Raw genomic sequence first — 8,679 nt, 5'->3', positions numbered from 1 at the left:
CCGCCGATTCGGTGGCACTTTAAGACCCCAGCGCTCTTTCCACCGGGCCACCAGGGGAACCACGCGCGTACGGTGAAATGTTGACTCGTCGGGGCCCGTCAGGTGGATGGCGCGACGGGCGAGATAGGCGAGACGAGCCGGCCATTGGAAGGGCCGCCCGTCACCGCGACGAAGAAATCAACACACTTGGACGAGAGAGAGACCTTGGAAATGCCAGTTGACAATTTTGGCCCAATGCTCTGTGTCGTGACATTTTAGGTCGACTCCTTTCTCCCAATCCCTCTCATTCTTCCATTTCTCCCATTTGGCGGTCGATCGATCGAGAGGGAGAGAGAAATGGGCGTTGAATCGCCAATGGATCCCAGCGGCAGCAGCTCCAGCGCCATCGCCAGCAGCAGCGACTCCAATCCCTACCAGGTGAACATCAAGATCATGATTGCCGCCATTGTCGTCCTCTTCTCGGTCATCCTCTTCATCCTCTCGCTCCACCTCTACGCCAAGTGGTTCTGGAAGAGCTCCCAATTCGCCGCGCGCCGCCGCCGCCTCCTCCACCTCCTAAACCCTAAACCCTAAACTGGTCCTCCCTCGAACAGTAGGAATGGCGGTCAGGTGGATTCCCCCTAAGCGGGAATTAAGTCCCACAGAGGCGGGAGACTGGCTGATGTGCCGCGGGAACACAGCCTTCCCAGAGGTTGTCACTATTGGAGACTACCACACACGCATGGAGAGTGCTATCACTGAGTGGACGGGCTTTGCGAAGTACACTGTCCGAGGCTTCTCCTGGACGAAGCACAGGGGGAAGATGACTGCGGTGTGGACCATCTCCACAGAATGGAGGGCGAGACCCCGTAACTCCTCACTTTCTTGGAAGTACGTGGCTCCATGACAACTCTCACGCTCGTCACCTGGAACTGCCGGGGACTCAGCTGGACCGGCAGTCGACTCAACAAAAGGGCGCAGCTCAAGTCCCACATCCGGGAGATCAGCTTAGAAGGTGATATCGACATCCTATGCTTGCAAGAGCACAAAATGACTGTGGCCCCAGACTACACCTTTGGAATGAGGGGACGGCTCTGGTGGAACCCGGCCACGCAAGCAGTGGCCAGACCAGGAGGGGGCACAGCAGTGGTAGTCTCCACCAAATGGTCTGCTCAGGTACGAAACCACCTTGTTCTCGTCCCAGGAAAGGCTCAATTGCTTGTCCTTCACCTCCACTTTGGACGGGTGGGGATAATCAACGTCTATGCACCAACGAAGAAAGGGAGACGTGCAGAATTCTGGCTGAGTGTGTTACAGTCTGCCCAGGGGCAAGCAGATGAATGGCTGGTCCTGGGAGATTTCAACATGGTCGAGGACGTCTGTGATCGCAGGGGTATGCAGGAAACAATTCAGCCACGTGAACAGAAGCAGTGGAGTCAGCTCATGGACATACTGGGGCTCATGGACCTTCAGCATGCTGCGGGATTCGCACCTCATGCTCACCCTTTTACAAGGCGACAGACAGTATCCTCCCAGTCGAGACTGGACCGGATTTACGCCTCGTCTCGCATACGGCAGGATGGGGGAAGCCTAAAAACGTGGCTGGGATTTGCCTCCTTCTCAGATCACGACCCCCTCAGATGCGTGATCCAGCTCCAAAGGGACAAAGGGACAGCGGTCCAGCGATCAATCACTAGAGCCACGCTGCGAGACCCGGTGGCAATTGGGCTTATACACGACGCTCTTGCGCAGAACAAGCTGGGACTGATCCCTGTGCTCTTGTCTTGCTCACAGAAGCTCCGGGCGCGCCAGAAGGATCTCAAAGGGGTGGTGATGAAGGACCTTAGACTGGCCAGGAAGAAGGTCGCAGCAGCACACAGGATGTTGCTGAACACGCAAGATGAGTTCAAGTGGCAAACAATACTGGATGAACGTGAAGCCGAGCTACGTGACATGGAGTACGCTGCATGGAGCAAGGGCGTCCGGGCCATGGAAGATGGATGGGCCCTGAATGAACGCCTTCTCAACAAGGCTTTCTTTAGGGGAATCAGGCCAGTGACGGACTCTCCTCCCATTCTAGGACTGAAGCACAGTGACGGGCGAGTCATCGAGGACCAACAGGGGATGCAACAGCTCGCCCAGGAGTTTTACCAACTTCTATATACGGCCCAGCAGTGGACTCCAGAGAGGGAAAGGGCGGCGGTGGAAGTGCTTGCGTCCCTTCCCCAGCGAGTCCCCCATGAGTGGCACGACTCACTGAAGACGGACTTCACACTGGAGGAGCTTCGGGAAGCGCTCAGGAAGCTCAGCAACGACAAGCAGCCAGGTATCGATGGCCTCTTGCCCATTTTCTTCGAGGAGCACTGGGAGACCATAGGCCCGCTGCTGCTACAAGCATGGTGGGATGCTCAACGTGATGGGACCTTGCCTCGCGAGATCCTTGAGGGCCAGATTGCGCTTATTCCAAAGAGGGGGGACCTGCAGGAGCTGAAGAATTGGAGGCCAATCACCATGCTCAACACGTCCTACAAGGTCTATGCCAAAGCAATGACCCTCAAGCTCCAAGCTGTCATGCCGCTGATCATCCGGGAGCAGCAGACAGGGTTTGTTCCAGGGCGGCAAATCGCAGAAAACATCTGGACGTACCTGCTGGCTCAGAGATGGGCAGAGATCTCTAACCAACAAACTGCAGCATGGCTTTTGGACTTCGAGAAGGCCTACGATCGGGTGGACTGGAGGTTCCTAGAGGAGTGCATGAACACGATCGGCATCCCGAGAGAGATGGTCACTAGGATCTCGTTACTGTACCGAGGAGCCACAAGCAGAGTCACAATCAATGGCGAGACGGGACCGAGTTTCCAGCTGGGACGTTCAGTACGCCAAGGGTGTCCACTAGCACCCTATCTTTTTCTGATTGTGGCTGAGGCCCTGGGCACGTTTCTAGCGGAAGGCGGACGCATTAAAGGACTCACACTGCCGGCTGCGAGACAGCAACTTCCGGGAACCACAAGGGTGTCTCGGGAACTCCTTGATGGTGCTTTTGCGGACGACACTGCCTTGTTCCTACTTGCGACTAAGGAGAACATGGATGCAGCTAAGAAGGCGCTGGAGACGTTCAACCTCGCGGCTGGTGCAGCAATTAACTGGAACAAATCAGTGGGCATAAATTGGGGGCGACCAGGCATCGAATCTTGGGGGCAGGACATTGGCTTCCAGTGGCTCAAACCAGGAGAAGACGCTAGGTACCTGGGGATCCAGGTTGGTACTCGGTTCAGTGCAGCACTTCAGGATGACACCTTGCTCCGACGGGTACGAACGTCAATCCAGAAGTGGGCTCCCCGGAAACTCGGCTTGCCAGCGAGAGTGGTAGTCGCTAGGAGCATCATTCTGCTTGGCATCTGGTACCACCTCTCCATCTGGCCTGTTCCAGAACGCACTCTTAGAAAGGTACGCACGATGGTCCGTCAGTATTTGTGGCGGGGCGCTCTGGTCACAGGGAGGAGCATGGCCAAGGTCGCGTGGCAATCTACAGCATGTCCGCGAGTCTTGGGAGGACTTGGAGTAATCGATTCTTGGCGACTTGAGTCGTGGAAACACGACCAAGTCATGGGAACTTTGTTGACTGGTGGAGGACAGTTCGGGACGACATCCCGACATAGCGAAGTGTCCGTGGTGGATGGACGTGGAAGACACTATGGGTGCATTTTTGGATCTAGTGACAGGGAAGTGCTGTCACAAAGGGGGCCAGTGGCGGATGGCCGAGTTGGTTTGCTCGCGGAGGGAATCCCACATGGTTCTTGCTTCAGGGCTAGTCCTTTGAGGAGGTTTGCGGAGGCTTGCAAGTCTTGTGATTGTCGTGATGCCGGCAACGGGGGCTCGTATATCATTGAAGGGGGCCAGCGCACTTGTCTAGTGTGGGAGGCAAGGTAGCACGCTTTAGTCTAAAGCTGGAGGAGGCTCACACCTTGCTTGTTCTACGCCTTGGAGTCTGTTCGCAATGGGCACTGACTTAGTGCTGGAAGTACACTGGGGAGGTAGGCGCTCCAAGACACAGCATCACGTCTTGGGGCGTAACAGGTGGCTTCAGCTTGTGCAGTGGAGTCACCTTGGAGGCGAGTGACCCATGAGCGACGCTGGGTCATCGTGCTCGAGTTGGACCGCTTGGCTGCGACGACGTCGAGCTAGATCGACATGGTGTTCGTCTGGCTTGGCATCATTGTGATCGAGTGGAGGAGTGGCGAGGCAAAGCAGGTGGCTTCAAGCTCCGCGGTGGAGTCACCTGGGAGGCGGACGGCCCAAGAGCAGCGCCGGGCGTTCGCGCTCATAGTTTCACTAGTTTCTTCGAGAGTGCGCTCTCAATGTAGTTTTGATCCCTTTGGGATTGGGGTAATGTACATATATGTTTAGCGATCTCGCCGGATTGCTAACAGGTGGCTTCAGCTTGTGCAGTGGAGTCACCTTGGAGGCGAGTGACCCATGAGCGACGCCGGGTCATCGTGCTCGAGTTGGACCGCTTGGCTGCGACGATGTCGAGCTAGATCGACATGGTGTTCGTCTGGCCTGACATCATTGCGACCGAGTGGAGGAGTGGCAAGGTGAAGCAGGTGGCTTCAAGCTCCGCGGTGGAGTCACCTGGGAGGCGGACGGCCCAAGAGCAGCGCCGGGCGTTCGTGCTCATAGTTTCACTAGTTTCTTCGAGAGTGCGCTCTCAATGTTGTTTTCATCCCTTTGGGATTGGGGTAATGTACATATATGTTTAGCGATCTCGCCGGATTGCAACACCACGGGGTGTCTTTGACCCTAAACGCCTAAACGCGCCTAAACCCTAAACGCGCCTAAACCCTAAACCCTAAACCCTAAACCTAAACCCTAAACCCTAAAACCCTAAACCCTAAACCCTAAACGGGTAGAAGGTAGCTACCCAAGACTTCTTAATAGCATAGGGAAGTCGGATACACCCTTACGGGGGATAAGTTGCTTGTGTTGCGATATAGTAAGTCAACGGGGGCTCGTATATCATTGAAGGGGGCCAGCGCACTTGTCTAGTGTGGGAGGCAAGGTAGCACGCTCTAGTCTAGAGCTGGAGGAGGCTCACACCTCGCTTGTTCTACGCCTTGGAGTTTGTTCGCAATGGGCACCGACTTAGTGTTGGAAGTACACTGGGGAGGTAGGCGCTCCAAGACACAGCATCACGTCTTGGGGCGTAACAGGTGGCTTCAGCTTGTGCAGTGGAGTCACCTTGGAGGCGAGTGACCCATGAGCGACGCCGGGTCATCGTGCTCGAGTTGGACCGCTTGGCTGCGACGACGTCGAGCTAGATCGACATGGTGTTCGTCTGGCCTGACATCATTGTGACCGAGTGGAGGAGTGGCAAGGCGAAGCAGGTGGCTTCAAGCTCCGCGGTGGAGTCACCTGGGAGGCGGACGGCCCAAGAGCAGCGCCGGGCGTTCGTGCTCATAGTTTCACTAGTTTCTTCGAGAGTGCGCTCTCAATGTTGTTTTGATCCCTTTGGGATTGGGGTAATGTACATATATGTTTAGCGATATAGTAAGTCAATGTCATAAAAGGAAATACTCATTGTCAAGAAAGCTATCATTAGGACACCCGAACACTCTAGAACACCAGAAGGTGGTGTTTGATGTCGCGAGGGCAATGGATAAGGCCCAAGGGACTAAGTCTAATGATGGAGAGAAGGTGCTATCCAAATGTCCAAGGTTGCGGAGACAGGAAAAGACTGTCTGCCCGAGTTGGACAAAGCCAAAAATAGAACTTTGGCAAGGCTAGTGATGGGCATGTAAAGGCCCATAAGCAACAATGTAATCCCAGTGTGTGGGGTTACAAGGTGAGCATACCCGGATTGAGGAACCACTCCCTGGGCTATTGGGTTGGTTCATCCCTAGGAATCTTTGCTAAGGCATGATAGAAAGTGCAAAGCTATCCTCCTAGTCTGGAGGAGAATGACCGAAGGAAAGGTGCGAAGCCAAAAGCAAGAAGTAAGGGGATAGAACCGAACCATAGGAATCGAAGGGCATAACCAAGGTTGGTTATGCCAGCTGGGAGTGGAGAATCAAGTGGGGGCTCGAGGGTGTTGCCACTAGCAACCGTGATGCCATGGAGAGTCTAAAACATGGAATTGTCCATGTTAGACTATATGGTAATTGGAAAGCTTGCAAAAAGGGAGGCCTTAGCAAGCTAAGGGACAGAGTTCCTTCAAGGTTCTCAAAGACAATTCTAGGTAGCTTAGTACCTAGAAAGGCCAAGCGTAAATGGTTCAAGGAACGCGCGAAATCAGAGTGGCGCAGCAGAAGCGTGGTCTTGAAGCTTGCTTAGATGCATATACGGAGGTTGGGTTCGAGTCCCGACCCTCTAGTGCTTGGGTTCGAGTCCCAAATCACTAGGGCATGGTGATGGTTTGGAATATGAGGACACTCATATTTCGGTGGTCATGGACTCTCAGTGGGGAGACTGGTTTGGGCACACCGCCAAGCGAGGGATGCCTCGAAGTCGTGATGCACGGTTAGACTGCTTAGAGTGAAAGCTCGGCATATCTAACTTGAACGCTTTGGTGCAAGTGGCACCAAGGACGTGGTGAGTGAGATGGGGACACCTAATCTCAGTTGCTATGGACCCTTGGCCAGAAGGGCTGGCTTGGGCGCACCGCCAAGTGTGGGGGTTGCCCCCGGGGTCATAGGTAACAAATTAAAGGTCTGGAAGACCTAGTACCTATTAGCAAACCTGTTAAGGTGCCGAGGTGAGATCACTAGGTGATCTTATGGCCAGATAAGGACAAGGTCCTTGGTTGGCTAAGGAATGAAGTTCCTGGTTCAAAATGTTGAAATTGAACTGTTTAAGGTGGTGTGGCTTGGTCCTGATGACCAAGTGGGAAGAGCACCTAAGGGAAATAAACTATGTCCGTGCGATGGCATAGTGAGTCCGAGGAAAGTAGTCTCTATAAAAGACCCATGGGAGGGTCATGAAGTTGGGCCGTGGATAGAGCCCATAGCAGAAGATGCTAAAGAGACGTACTAGGGGTGAACATCCTCCGGACTTGGCAAAGAAGAGTCTTTGCTATGGAACCGAAACAATACCTCAAGGAGGGAGGTAGAGATTCGATGTTGCTTGGTGCAACAATCAACGGATAGGAGCAAAGGACTAGTGGCCAAGTTTGGGCCATGGAATTTAATGGAAGGGATCCAAATGGCAAAGTTAGCCAAGGAACACTAATGTGTTTGATGCTAACGGCTTGTGGGAAAGGAAGTGGACTTCCAAGGATGGATTCCTAAGTGCTCCAATTTGGCAAAGTAAAAGCTCATGGTGAAGGAGCGGCAAAGTAGCCAAAAGATAGGGCCATGGACAGCCCTAGCACACAATATAATAACTGGAACTCAGTGCCCAAAAGTGGCATGAAATCGAACAGAGGATGATGGTGCCCTCAAGTGGAGAACTTCCTAGGATGAGGAAGTGGAGTTGCACAATATGTGCAATACAAGGTGTCGGAGACACCTAGGAAATTAACTTTGAGAAGTCAGAATTAAAAGTTCCAAAGTGCAAGGGTTATAGTGTTGGAAAGTGAGACCACTTGAGAACGAGTAGTGGGATCGAGTTAGAGAAGGTGTCTCTAACAAGTTTAGTGAGAACTAAACCAATAGAAAGAGAGAACCACCACAAGTGGTCAAATGAGCCTCTAAGTTGAAGAGGCTATGCTCCTTAGAGGATAGGCAAGGCATGGTGAGCCTTTGGTGTCAAACCATTGAGGCATATGCAAAAGGCATAGTGAGCCTTCAATGTCAAACCATTGACAAATATTGGCTAGGTGCCAAGGATGGAAATGGTAACACATGCGAGTGTTACTTTACAAAATGGTTTACCGTTCGATGAGGACATCGAACTTCGTCTATGGGTGGTGGAGTTGTGAGACACAAAATCCCTAGGCCCCAAAGTGGAGCTGGAAGGGTGCCACGTGGTGGTGGCCAAAGCGAAAACCAAACGAGCATAACACGTTTGGACTAAAAGCTCCGACTTGAAAGGTCGAGAGCGGGAGTGGAACTCCCAACGAAGTGCTCGAGGAACAAGCACAAAGAGAGCAATAAGCGAGGCTTCAAAAAGGGACCCAGAAAGGACCAACACATGACACATGGAAGTGTCCAAGATGGAGTCCGAGGCGGACCCGAGTTGGAGTCCGAGATGGACCCGAAGTGGAGTCCGAGATGGACCTGAAGTGGAGTCCGAAATGGAGTCCGAGATGGAGTCCGAGATGGAGTCCGAGGCGGACCCGAGTTGGAGTCCGAGATGGACCCGAAGTGGAGTCCGAGATGGACCCGAAGTGGAGCCCGATATGGAGTCCGAAGTGGAGTCCGAGATGGAGTCCGAGATGGACCCGAGATGGACCCGAGATGGACCCGAGATGGAGTCCAAGATGGAGTCCGAGAAGGACCCGAGTTGGAGTCCGAGATGGACCCGAAGTGGAGTCCGAGATGGATCCGAAGTGGAGTCCGATATGGAGTCCGAAGTGGAGTCCGAGATGGAGTCCGAGATGGACCCGAGATGGACCCGAGGTGGAGTCCGAGATGGAGTCCGAGATGGACCCGAGATGGAGTCCGAAGTCGAGACCGGGACCAAGACCGAGACCGGGACCGAGACCGAGACCGAGATCGGGACCGAGACCGAGACCGAGGCCGAGACCGAGACCGAGGCCAAGGC

This window comes from Selaginella moellendorffii, unplaced genomic scaffold (assembly GCF_000143415.4).
Source record: "Selaginella moellendorffii unplaced genomic scaffold, v1.0 SELMOscaffold_140, whole genome shotgun sequence".
NCBI classification, from domain to species: domain Eukaryota; kingdom Viridiplantae; phylum Streptophyta; class Lycopodiopsida; order Selaginellales; family Selaginellaceae; genus Selaginella; species Selaginella moellendorffii.
Note: the sequence above shows the minus strand (reverse complement) of the source record.